General features: G+C 30.7%; 1 pseudogene across 1 annotated transcript; it reads left to right on the top strand.

The window, feature by feature from the left end:
- The first annotated feature begins 1,199 nt into the window (after nt 1-1,199).
- LOC145157623 (asparagine--tRNA ligase, chloroplastic/mitochondrial-like) lies at nt 1,200-5,049 on the top strand (annotated as a pseudogene). The gene is made up of 16 exons (XR_013737193.1): nt 1,200-1,428; nt 1,804-1,832; nt 1,931-2,068; nt 2,178-2,258; nt 2,429-2,506; nt 2,608-2,676; nt 2,772-2,846; nt 2,974-3,073; nt 3,154-3,233; nt 3,314-3,409; nt 3,489-3,563; nt 3,684-3,811; nt 3,898-3,926; nt 4,397-4,399; nt 4,584-4,726; nt 4,998-5,049. The product of XR_013737193.1 is annotated as an asparagine--tRNA ligase, chloroplastic/mitochondrial-like (transcript).
- The last annotated feature ends 7,578 nt before the right edge of the window (nt 5,050-12,627 follow it).

The raw sequence follows: 12,627 nt of genomic DNA on the forward strand, positions 1-12,627 counted from the left end.
TATGTTATTGGATTTTGGGATACTCTGATTTACAAACTATACTTTTGAAACATTGTTTTTGTAAACAATTATTGACTTGGGGTTGTTTTGGAAAAATGAAAATTTTACTCTGATTTTTGGGACATTACATGTGAGGCTGCAACAAACGATGCGATGAAGGGAGTCTCAGAGAGGAAAAGAAAATATGTAGCGCCGATTCTCTGGAGACTATAAATCGGTTTTAAGGAGATAAGAGAAAAAAGGAATCAAATAAATTTGGAGTGTATTGATTTTTTCCTAATTTTGTGGATTAATTTAAAATATGTTAACTAATTATTATGTTAATTTACTAAAATGCCCTTATCTAGGGTTTTAAAATGATTGGTTGAGAATTAGTTATACAGGAACACAATACTTATTGGTTGAGAATCGTAAATTCCATAACTACATTTGCATAGAAAATCTCATAACAATTTTTTCGTAACAAATTTTGTAGCTATTGTTTCATAACTTTGTAATTTATCTTCAAAAATTCGCAGCTATTGCTTCTATAAAAAGATTCAACAAAATCGAATTTATTTGTAACAACATATAAAAAATACAGTAAAATTAAGTTTAAAAGTAACATCAAATTTTAGAATATATATATATATATATATATATATATATATATATATATATATATATATATATATATATATATATATATACATATATATATATATATATATATATATCTTTATACCTTAAAAAGCATTTACCATGTTTTGCTGAATTTTAAGAGGTACAATCCTCATTGCAATATTTACAATCAGCTTATGCATTACCAAAATACTTAATCTCAACTGGTCAACGTATAGTTAAACCTCGATGCTCTTGACTTAGTCCTCATTCCCTATCCCTTCCAACAACTCCCCCTCTATGTCGTCATTTCTTCCGCCTACACTTAATCTTTCTGGCCATTTATATAACCCTCCCCCACATCCACTGTTCTCTATACCGCCATCTCACACCAGATAACACTCCTCACACCGCTTACCGTATTCGTCATCTCCGCATCACAGCACCACCGTTGCACCACTATTACAACGCCATCACCAAGACCACTATTACACCGCCATCACCAAGACATTCCACCATCAACGTCTCCTCATTCTCTCTTAATCAGAGACCACCAAAAGCCATCACCCTACTCCCATTCTTCTTCAATGATGACCACTATGTCATTGATCTCCAAAACGAATGTTGTTCTCCCCCTTCATCTCCATCATCAGTTAACAGTAAGACAATCACCTTTTTCTTCCCTAACCAGTGACCTCCACCACCACACACCACCGTCTACACCACCATCATCGATTTTATTGATTTCATATCTTTCTGATTTATGTTTTAAATGGATTTTGGAGTCAGTACCGTGGTTACCACAATCTTTCTGGTCTTCGCCCTCAGGTAAGATTCAGATAATCTGTAGATCACCTTCTTTCTTTCTATTATCTTCCTTTATTCCAGTCACCAACACATATGGATCTCGTCATAAAAACCTTTGAAGTCGATGGACCACTCACGTATACATTGATGTACATCATCTGAATTTGAATCAGGTTCAAGAAATCCGACATAAAGCCCTTTTTCTAGAAAACTAGGGTTTGATTCAACTTTCCTTTCTCTGTTAAGAGGTTTAAGAGAAAAAATGGTGTTGTACAACCATCTCTCTCTCTGTATCTATCTCTCTCCATCTCTCTCTATCTCTCTCTCCATAAGAAACCTTCTCCTCTTCATTTCCGCTGTCACCACCAATATCCAATTCTATCTCCACTGCCTAAGCAACACATAATAATAATACTTTTGGTGCAGTTATATTTACACACACACACACACACTTACATATAGATAAAGACTTGTATTTACATTTTTCTAATTGTCACTCATTTGATATTCCATTTGAATTTAGGTATCTAGGGGTAGGAATGCTTTGGCTTATGCTACACATAAATTCTTTCAAGAAAATGGATTTGTTTGGACTGCAAGTCCTATTATTACAGCTGCAGATTGTGAAGGTGCTGGTGAACAATTTTGTGTAACCACATTGGTATGATTTCTTTAATGTAGGCTTCTTTTAATTTATTATAAAATTCACTCATACTTCCATTTTGTTTTTTTTACATCTTTGGCCTTGATCTTTTTTGTTGTGGTACCAGATACCAAGCTCGAAAGAAGCTATTGATTCTCCAGCCAGTTCAATCCCAAAAACAGAAAATGGCTTGATTGATTGGTCACAAGTGAGTAAATGACCATTTTGCCCCTCTGTTTGATAAGAATGAGTTATTGCCTCTAACTATCTACAATGCTATTATTTAATTTCTCTCTATGGGATTTATATAGAATACATTATATTATTTTCGGATTTTAATTTTTTTTATGTTCCAATAATTGCATTTTGATTTCACAGGATTTTTTCAGAAAGCCTGCATTCTTGACAGTTTCTGGTCAACTCAATGCTGAAACATATGCAATTGCTCTTTCTGATGTATATACTTTTTTCCTTCATTTGTTATTTAAACTTAAAAGAATCATTCAAAACATGACATTATTTTATTAGTTTTTAAAAATATTTATACCGTATTTCAGGTGTATACATTCAGTCCTACTTTTTGGGCAGAAAATTCCAACACTTCTAGACATTTGGCAGAATTTTGGGTATTTTCTCATTTCCATAAATATTAGTGTTTCTATAAATTATAGAACTAAATAACTAAACAAGTGCTTTTTTTTTAATTTGTATTTCTGTGAAGATGATTGAGCTCGAGCTTGCATTTGCGGACCTGAATGATGACATGGCATGTGTCACTGCCTATCTCCAGTATGGCGTATGTTACTTTATCCACCCTTTATAGATAGTAAATTACCTTGTTACCCCCTCTTGAAAAAAATGTTCCACTTTATACTTTTATAGTTCATGTCTTAAAAAATGGTATGAACTTTTTAACAATTTAGGTGAAACATGTTCTTGAAAATTGCAAAGAAGATATGGATTTCTTCAACAATTGGATTGAGAAAGGAATTATGATCATCTAAGTGTATGATTTTTTTTTGGGTTTAATTCATAATCATCATTCATCCCTCTACAAAATTACTGTATTGCCCCTGTGTAATTCTTGATTTTGTTCCACCAAGATGTGGTTGAGAAGAGCTTGGTGAGATTGACTTACACAGATGCAGTTGAATTGCTTCTAAAATCAAAGTATAAATTTTAGGTATTTTCATTTTCTTATTAAGGATGCTATAAATATTAATAAACAAATGAATGAAAGTATGTTGCTATTTTGTATAATAGGTGAAATGGGGATGTGATTTGCAAAGCGAGCATGAACGTTACATAACCGAAGAGGCTTTCAATGGATGCCCTGTTATTATCACTGACTACCCAAAGGCATCATCTTTTCCCTTATTACCCTTTTGCAAAAATAATAATAAAAAAGTAACAACTATTTATTTATTTAAATTATCAGGAAATTAAGGCTTTCTACATGCGCCAAAATGATGATGGCAAGACTGTTGCAGCCATGGATCTACTTGTCCCACGGGTAATAATATTTATTATTCTTTTGTTTAGAGAAGCTTATAATTACTTATATTTTGAAATACACATGTTATTGTTTGATATGATAATAATAATAATAATAGTATATTTTTTTTGTTGGTAGGTTGGTGAGCTTATTGGTGGAAGTCATAGGGAAGAACGCCTTTGATTATTTGGAAAATCGTTTGGATGAAATGAATCTGAATAAGGAGATTTTTTGGTGGTATCTTGATCTTCGGCGTTATGGTACAGGTTAGTTGCATAAATTGCTAAAAATAATTTTGTCTATTTTTTGTTTATTGTTATTATTATTATTTGGTGGTTTTGTTGTATTTTAGTTCCACATGCGGGTTTTGGTTTGGGTTTTGTATGTATATATTGTAGGTATTTTAGTAATAAGTACAGTTGGGAGCACTTTTGGATGGGACTATGCTAGAGTGCTATCTGAGAAAAATCAATATAAATATTTTTGCTATTTGTGTTTCTTCAATTTGCTTCTTTTATGTGTTACAAATTTGAATGCTTAATAATGTAATCATGGAATTTAATATTTTCAGGTGTACCCCATTCAAGATCAAACAAACATAACCATGTGTTGAGGGATCGGAATACTAAAATCAAGTAACACACTAGATGGTAACTGCAAAAGGTAGCAACTTTAACCCTTTTCATGTCAATACTACTCAAATTCATGCTCTATTGGCTTATGTCAAACAAAGAACTTTAGATGTTTAATCTATTTTAAACCGATAGCAATGCTATTTTTAATGTTTTTGCTTAGAAATTTTGAATTAATTATGGGATTTTTTTGTTTTAATATGATTTTCATATTTTCAGCAAGTTAGTTGGGTCACAAATTGGTTGCCTTGGGGGTTTTACTGTGATAGTTGTTGTTTGGAATTCCTTCTGCGATTGTTTTTTAGTTATAATTTCTAATATCTGGTGTGAATTTATAATCTATGGTGTGTTATTTCTGATATCTGGTGTGATTTTCTTGATAACTGCTGTGATTTTCTGATTTCAGGTGTATATACAGTTCTCAATCGTGACATCTAAAAATTCAACTTCACCTTCGGTGGGATCAACCGTTTTGACCCCTTCAATATCTCTTTTCATTTACATGTTTGCAAATTCTTTATGCTTAAATTATTACAGCTATTTTCATATGTATGCAACCCCTTTATCCCTAATTTCATTTTTTTGCTTTTACCTTCCACCTAATAGCAGATAGCACGTTTGTGTGTGTATGACAGGTGGTAGGGGCATAACAGAATGAAATGATGTAAGTTTCTATTTCTTGCATGTAGATTCACGAGTTGCATAGCCTTGTAGCAAGCTCCAACAGTATCTTCAATACTCACTGCCTCCCAACATCAGGGGTAAATTTGTCCAAAAAAAACACTCAAAAATTCAACCTTTTATGTAATGCATATTGCAGACCATCAACAACACCATCATCATCAGGGGCAAATTATTTCCATTCGGATTAAGTTGGACTAATAGAATTTTAATGATCGGGTGAAATGAACTTTGTGAATCAAGTTTTGCAATGTTGAAAACAAATTCAAATTGTCATTGCTGGTTCATAAACCATGATAAGAAAAAAAATTAAGAGTACAAATTCTATAATTAAATAGATTTTAATTAATTATTAAGAAAAATCTTGAAAGTGCAATGTTGAAGGAAGCAATTAAACTTGGGAGTTTGTTGTTATTTCTTCCATTCAGCCCTAATTGGACAAATGTAATTTTGCAGATTAGAAGGTTTTAACATTCAAGTGGGCTTTAATAATTTACTTATAGTTTTGAAATGCTTATTATTTATGTAATGTAAAATAGTGGTTTATTCTGATATTGTTTTGAATTAAAATGATTGTATCCTCATTTTTTGTTTTTATCCTTTTGGCCTGGAAGTACCTAAAATACCCCCGAAAGTGATTCTTCCAATTTTTATTTTTGTTTTTTTTCTTCTTAGAAGTTGTTGTGAATAGGTGTCAAAGTCTGATATAGTTAGATACAAGAATTGGTAGGAATTAGACAACCCCTTGGTATTTGTGTCCATTTATCCCTAATGTCACTGGTCTTTGTGTCAAAGTATATGACTTTTCTTTTGGTGTTGTTCAAACAAAGACACCATCACATACAGAAGATTATTGTTTCAAGTAATTAGATCAACATTGTTTACACAAGTATCCATACATATCAATAGACTAACTTTTTCCATTGTTGGACTTAATTTCGTTATAATGTCTAGCTATCTCCACATGTAGGGAATCATTCATGTTTCAACAAGTGCATAGTTTCTAGATTTTAAGCTACATAAATCACCAAAATGATGTATTTTTGTTTTTATGGGATAAAATGGGTCATTCCCTTATATGTGATTCAATTATAAATAATGATTGATTTTCATTCCATGCCATTTTGATATGGAATTAAATTTTAATTTAACCGATCTTAATCATTATCCATGTAATTTTTTCTAGCAGATAAATTAATTTAAATTATTTATGGAACTTTAATAATATTGCTAACATTTAACTATATTTGACCCTACACTGATAGATTTGCATCATCTCAAATTTCTCTTCTATGTGATATATGGTTTTTTTGGTTTCCAAAGGGAAGCTATCACTTTTTTTGGTCGTTAACTAAGACTTAATACTATCTAGAATCTACTATATGTTCTGTGCCATCATTGGACCAAAGGAAAGTAATGCATATAGGTATTTTTTAATAAACAAATTAAACAAAACTAAAGGTAGTATGTTGATTTAGCATATGGAGTTTTTCGTGAGGTGCAACAAGAATGTTCTATAGTTTTAGAATCTAAACATTTATAAGCCCGAGATTTTTGCGTGCCAATACAAAAATATTATCGAAACCTGATGAAAAATTCAATGTCAGTGAAGTCTATACATCAAATCTGGAGTATAAAGAAAAGTTGCACGATTAATAATGGACAATCAATCATGTGTTTATGTATATTTATAAAGAATCCTAAGTTTTTATTTTTAGTCTTATTGAGTTCGTTTCTACTAGCATGACTCTTCCTTTTTATTTTTAATCTTATTGAGTTCGTTTCTACTAGCATGACTCTTACTGATAATTGTTTAGATGTAGTAAATCATTTGCACAAAAGAACTAATTGCCTATAGAAACTAATTTCTAAAAAATTATTTGCACCCGTCGCTTGGCGCTGGTAAACGGCTAGTATATGTGTGTGTGTGTATATATATATATATATATATATATATATATATATATATATATATATATATATATATATATATATATAATAGTTACTTAATTATCAAAATGAATATTAGTTACAAATGATAACATTTGAACACTTCTAACAAGCACAGTGTCAATCATGTAAAAAACGTTTTCCAAATGTGAACAAACGAATTAAATAATTACAATCCCAAGTCATTTTTCCATTTTAATTTGCCGCATAGATGTCACATATACGCCAAGTTGTAACCTAAGATAGTTGCTGATAATGACAACATTTGAACAATTTTAACAAGTTCGGTGGTCAACAATATACAAAAAAAGTTACATAAATATGAACAAAATGAATAGATAATTACTCTGGTAAGTTAGTTTGCTCTTTTAAATCAAATGTATACCCATGTCATAAAAAACCAGTGTTATACCCGTCCGGTGGACGGGTTGACCGATAAATGAATTAACGTGTTTTTTTGTATATAATCTTACTTTTAAAATAAATTATACTTTGCCATTTTGTGTTAAAAAGAATATGTAATCCACCATGTATGTGATTGTGCATCATCACCTTGTTCAACTCAGATACGTGTTGCGTGATTGGATTATTGTTTTTCTAAGAGAAAAGATTCAGCAAAAAATGCAAGGTCCAAAAGGATGTCTTAAAACATATTAAAACTAAGTTAAAGGCAACTTGGAATATCATCATCGAACTCGTATTGTAATAGGAGAACGCGCTTGTGTCGAATTTTTATGTGTGACATTGTTAAGAATGTGGTATCCGATTTTTTGAATGATCAACTTTTATATTAGCTCAAACATCCTAATTGTAAAAAATCAAAAAACGATAATAATAAACATAACAAATAAATATAAATAAATAGAATACCCATCAATAAAAGTTTAATGGAAAATATTTTCTTATCATAAGAAAATTGGATAATTTAAACAATACGTTGTAACTTACATAATTGTCTTCCTCATCTTTTGCGATTCTAGTCATTTTAAGGTATTTACAACTCATTCTATTTTTCTACTGAAAATTTGAGGAAAGAAAATGGGAGGATGTACAGTAACGTAATAGAAAGATGTAAAAATAACATGTTATAACAGACAAATAAATGGCTCTTTCTTGCATTAAAACCGAATATATGTGTATGCAAAAAGGAAATAAATCACGATATGAGAAGTTTACATACTAAGTGTAATTCTTATCTCTCGTTCAAAGTCCCTGTCTAGAATCAAGAATATATGATATCTATAGAATTTGTGCGACCCAATTTCACTTTTTGAAAGTTCCATATCAAACCGAACTTGCCCATTACGAGAATCTGGTGTTGTTCTTGCTTCTCATCTTCGGTCACAGATAACAATTTACTAAAATGCTCATAATTACCATAAATTCCAACAATTCAAAAGATATAAACAATAATTTATCATATGATAGAAATAAGGTGAAATTGCAAAAAAAAACATACTTTATTTTTTTTTATCCATAATAGCACAGACTTACATTTATTTATCATAATAGCAACATACTTTCATTAGACCTCACCCTTCATACTAAGTCGGATTTTCTATGCCATTTGATGAAAGCGCTTGAAGGTGAGAGGGCTTGAGAACAACTGAAATAGCAGTGTACTTCTCCAATACTGAGCATCAACATGAACTTTTTAACAACTTCCAAGTTCTAAATTAAACTTGATCTTTGACATCTTGCATGTGCTAAGTTGAACTGATATTTCCTTTTGGACTTGGAGTATTTAGATCTAGCCGCCAACTTGTTTTCTTGATTCCAAAACGTAGCCAACCCATAAAGAACCATGCTTTATTGACATAAATAGGGGATGCAAGGTGTAGGGGTGAAAACGTCATCTAGGGGAAGAAATCGATTAGGCAATAGAGTTTAAATTTGTAAAAGAAAATTAAATATATACATTTATTTTGAGGGTTAAAAGCAATAAATAACAATAGAGTTTTATTTATTAGTTTAATATAGAAATGAATACATGTGATCGTAGACAAACAATGAAACTACATTGCTATTTTATGCATTTAGCCAAATCAAGGGTAAATGCAAGATATAGCAATGTACTTAAATTGGAATTAAAACAATGAAAACATGTTCAATTCTATAAATCGACATAGCAATGTACTTAAATTCGATTTATAGAATTAAATTTAGTGGTTTCAAACTTTAATTAATTTTCACATGTATCACAATAACCACTAAAGATGCATCTTAGATATGTTAAACATGTTGAGTAATAAACTAAATAAATAATATTAAAGAATTGAATATTTAGCAGTTGATGAATAGCATTAAGATAAACCTTGAGTTCAGAAACAAGTCATGCCGGATGCTGAATAGAAAATATGTTGTTCAAATATCTGTATAATATAATAAAACAAAAATAACATAAAAAACAAATTGTTATAAAAAATAAGAGATGATGAATTTGCTAACAAATAGAAACTATTTAAACCTTTCAAAGTCAACAACTTGATGCTCCTCATTAGATATATGCAAAGCAGCCGGTGCAAGCTACAACATTCATTTTCATAAGTTCAGATTATATATTGATCATAAGTTCAAATTATCTCCAATTTAATAAAAATAATACATAGAAAAATAATACCTGTCAAGGAGAAAAAAAAGTGGTGCCTCTGAACGCATCATTCTATCTGCAACCATTTTTGTTGTCTCGTGTAAATCCTATAAAAAGACACAAACATTCTTTATCAAAAATTAAGATCGGATAAATTTACAATATATTTAAGAGGATAGAGGTAGGAAGCACCTTCAAATGTTAAAGTTTACCATTGTTTGAATAAATAAAATCCAAATAAGAAGTAGAAGAAACGAAAATAAAGAAAATATTTGCAGAGTTATAAAAAAAAGTAAAAAAAATTAAAATTTAACCTCCATATTATCGATAAAACCGTCAATTGAGAGGTGTGGAGTATAGACAATAAGATCAAATCCAAGAGACTGCAAAAAATAAGAATTAATTAATGTTTTAGACAAAATGAAAGCAAAGAAAAATAAAAATAAACTCATACCTAAAGAACAATCATCTCATTATTGAGAATCACTTGATGATCTTGATCAATTCCCTTAAGGGTAGTATTAGATATAACAATTGGTGGATAACCCCTTTTGTTTATATAACTAAAAACTCTTTTAGCTTTGCTAAAATCCCCTTTTTCCCATAACATGACAAACTCATAGTCTTACCACCTTCACTTGTCAATACACCCTTTATCAAAACAGACAACTTTGAAATTGACTTTAAACAAGCAATGTCCTGTAGAAAAAAAAATTATGAATACATATGCTTCCTAAGTGATTATATCAAAATACATTCAATTTTAGGTGGTTTTAATCAAGCAAACCCTTCCAAAAAAGAAGGGTAGAAGCTCCTGACTGCAAAAGCTTTAAGATTTGAACCTTCATCTTACAAAACATATAATAAAGATAAGGTATGATGAAAAAACAACAAAAAGATAATCAATTAGCACAACATTAATCTAAATCTTTATATTTTTATTAAAAATATGACAGATACACAACCGATCATATAAGGAAAATAAAAAATATAAATATGAAAGATAAGACATATAAATGGAATCAAAACCATGGAAAGGTACATGTATAGTGAATTGAACCCCAAAATTTAGTGAATTGAACTCCAGTTAGCTATACAATCTTCAATTAAATTGACCTAACACTCAAAGTTTTTTTTGTTGGTTTTTCACCCGACCCAAAGTAAAAATTGGCCTTCTCATATCTAAGATATTCTTTCATATTTTTTTTATCAGATGCCATAACATATTGAACGGACCAAAATACCCTTCATTCTTATTGAACCATATTTTGTGCCTAAAGAACTCAAGTTCAAAGTCAAATAAAAAAAAGACCATTACCCCCATTATTCTTAAACCAATAAGTCCACATCTCTATGTAATCAACATTCCCAAATCAATTTTATGTTAATCACAAAATAACCAAAAGTAAAAACCCACAAGCAAGAACAAAAAACTAACCTTTTGTTGGCATTGATTCAAAACTTTCTTGTTTACAATAACAGTTTTCATGATATTAGATATATTGTAGTATCACAACAGAACAAACCATGGAAAAAATAGGTGGTGTAGGTGCATGAGGGGGGATGGGTGCGCCTCTCTAAGGCTCGGAAGGTAACTTCCATTCACCAAGCAAGCTTTATCTTGTAATATTGTTCAAATCTTCCTAAATCATGATAGGCATGGTATCATTCCTGCAACAAAAAAGAAGATAAAAATCTTTATGATATATATTTGATGAAACATTTACCATTATGATATTCATCGAATAAAAGAAAGCATCTTACAAAAGTATATTGAGAAAGACTGGTCAACTATTGTATAGTAATTTTCACATCCTCTTCAAGTTGTTGATTTTTTAGCAGATCCCAATCCAATATGACTTATCAAAAATCAAAACCCACTTCCAATTTCATAATTCGTGAACAAACACATAACATAAAAGTATCAAGTTTACCTAAAAATCAATCCAATTTAAGCCAATTTGGATCTTTATACGTATCTCCAAACCTCATAACCAATCTAGAAAACACTTCAAGTTCCTCTCTACAAAAAACAATAATAAAATTAAAAATAAAAATTGCTTTAATTAAGACAATAAAGCAATGAAAATATTACCTCTTGTCAATAATTACAGTCAAGTACTTGTTCCTCCCACTAACTGTAATCTGTGATGATAACAAACAAACACTCAACCTATGTGCTAAAGTATCATTCAATCCATGTATAGTATTGTCACACCCCAAAACCGGAACGGCGGAAATGTTCGGGGGTGGAGGACGTCATGTACAGTATCACAACAAAGCATAGTAGTAAAAAAGCAACAACATCATACATTGCATTAATAATATAATTTCATACAAGTGTGTTCTGTGGAGTTTATAAGACACCAAAAATGTAAATAAAAAATGAGAGATGAGTCTTGAACGAGCTCCATCTTCTCAAAACCTGGCATCGGTACCTGTCTACTGATGACCTGAGAATACAAGTTATTTTGAAAGAGTTTATCAGCTTTAAAGCTGGTGAGTTCATAAGCATTTAGTGTCATTGTTTGTATGAAAGTGTTTGTAAGTACTTGATGTATAAGTTTGTAAATGTTTGTAATGTTTGTAAATGTTTGTAAATGTTTGTAAATGTTTGTATCTCCTAGAAAATCCTATATTTTCTACTAAACGTAGCCTTCTACCAAGGCATCAAATGAAATGTATGTTTGTTTCTTGTAAGCGTGTATATTTTCCCAAATGTAACTATCATTAACCAAAAATATAGTTTTACATTAACTTTTATGTGAAAAGATCACAATGTGAATGCAATGGGGAAATAATAAAGTACTGTAGTGTTGTATTATAGTAACTACTGCTGTACTTTCTACCTTAAACCAATTGATATTTAAGGTATGATGTGACCTGATTGTACCATACTATCGACTGATAACACGACGATGAAAGACGTCGGAAGAAATGACATTTGGCACCCGTAGACTTGCAAGTCCCACTGTAGCTAACAGCAAGGTGTAGGATAGTCAATCCATTATAGATCTATACGCAAATTCACACTCTCACTCTAGGAGATTCTGGCTACAAATCGGGCCATGACAGGTGATGCCATGCCCCGAACGACGGTCCACATTTATGTTATTATATATTTGTATATGTAAAGTATGTACTAGCTGTATTGTATGTTCTCTCTGTCTAGTATGTATGTTCTCTCTTAGTTTCTCATAATAGTATGTTCTCTTGTATAATGTATAGT

The sequence above is a fragment of the Lactuca virosa genome, chromosome 2, assembly GCF_052849685.1.
Source record: "Lactuca virosa cultivar CGN04683 chromosome 2, Lactuca_virosa_CGN04683_v6, whole genome shotgun sequence".
Lineage (NCBI taxonomy): Eukaryota > Viridiplantae > Streptophyta > Magnoliopsida > Asterales > Asteraceae > Lactuca > Lactuca virosa.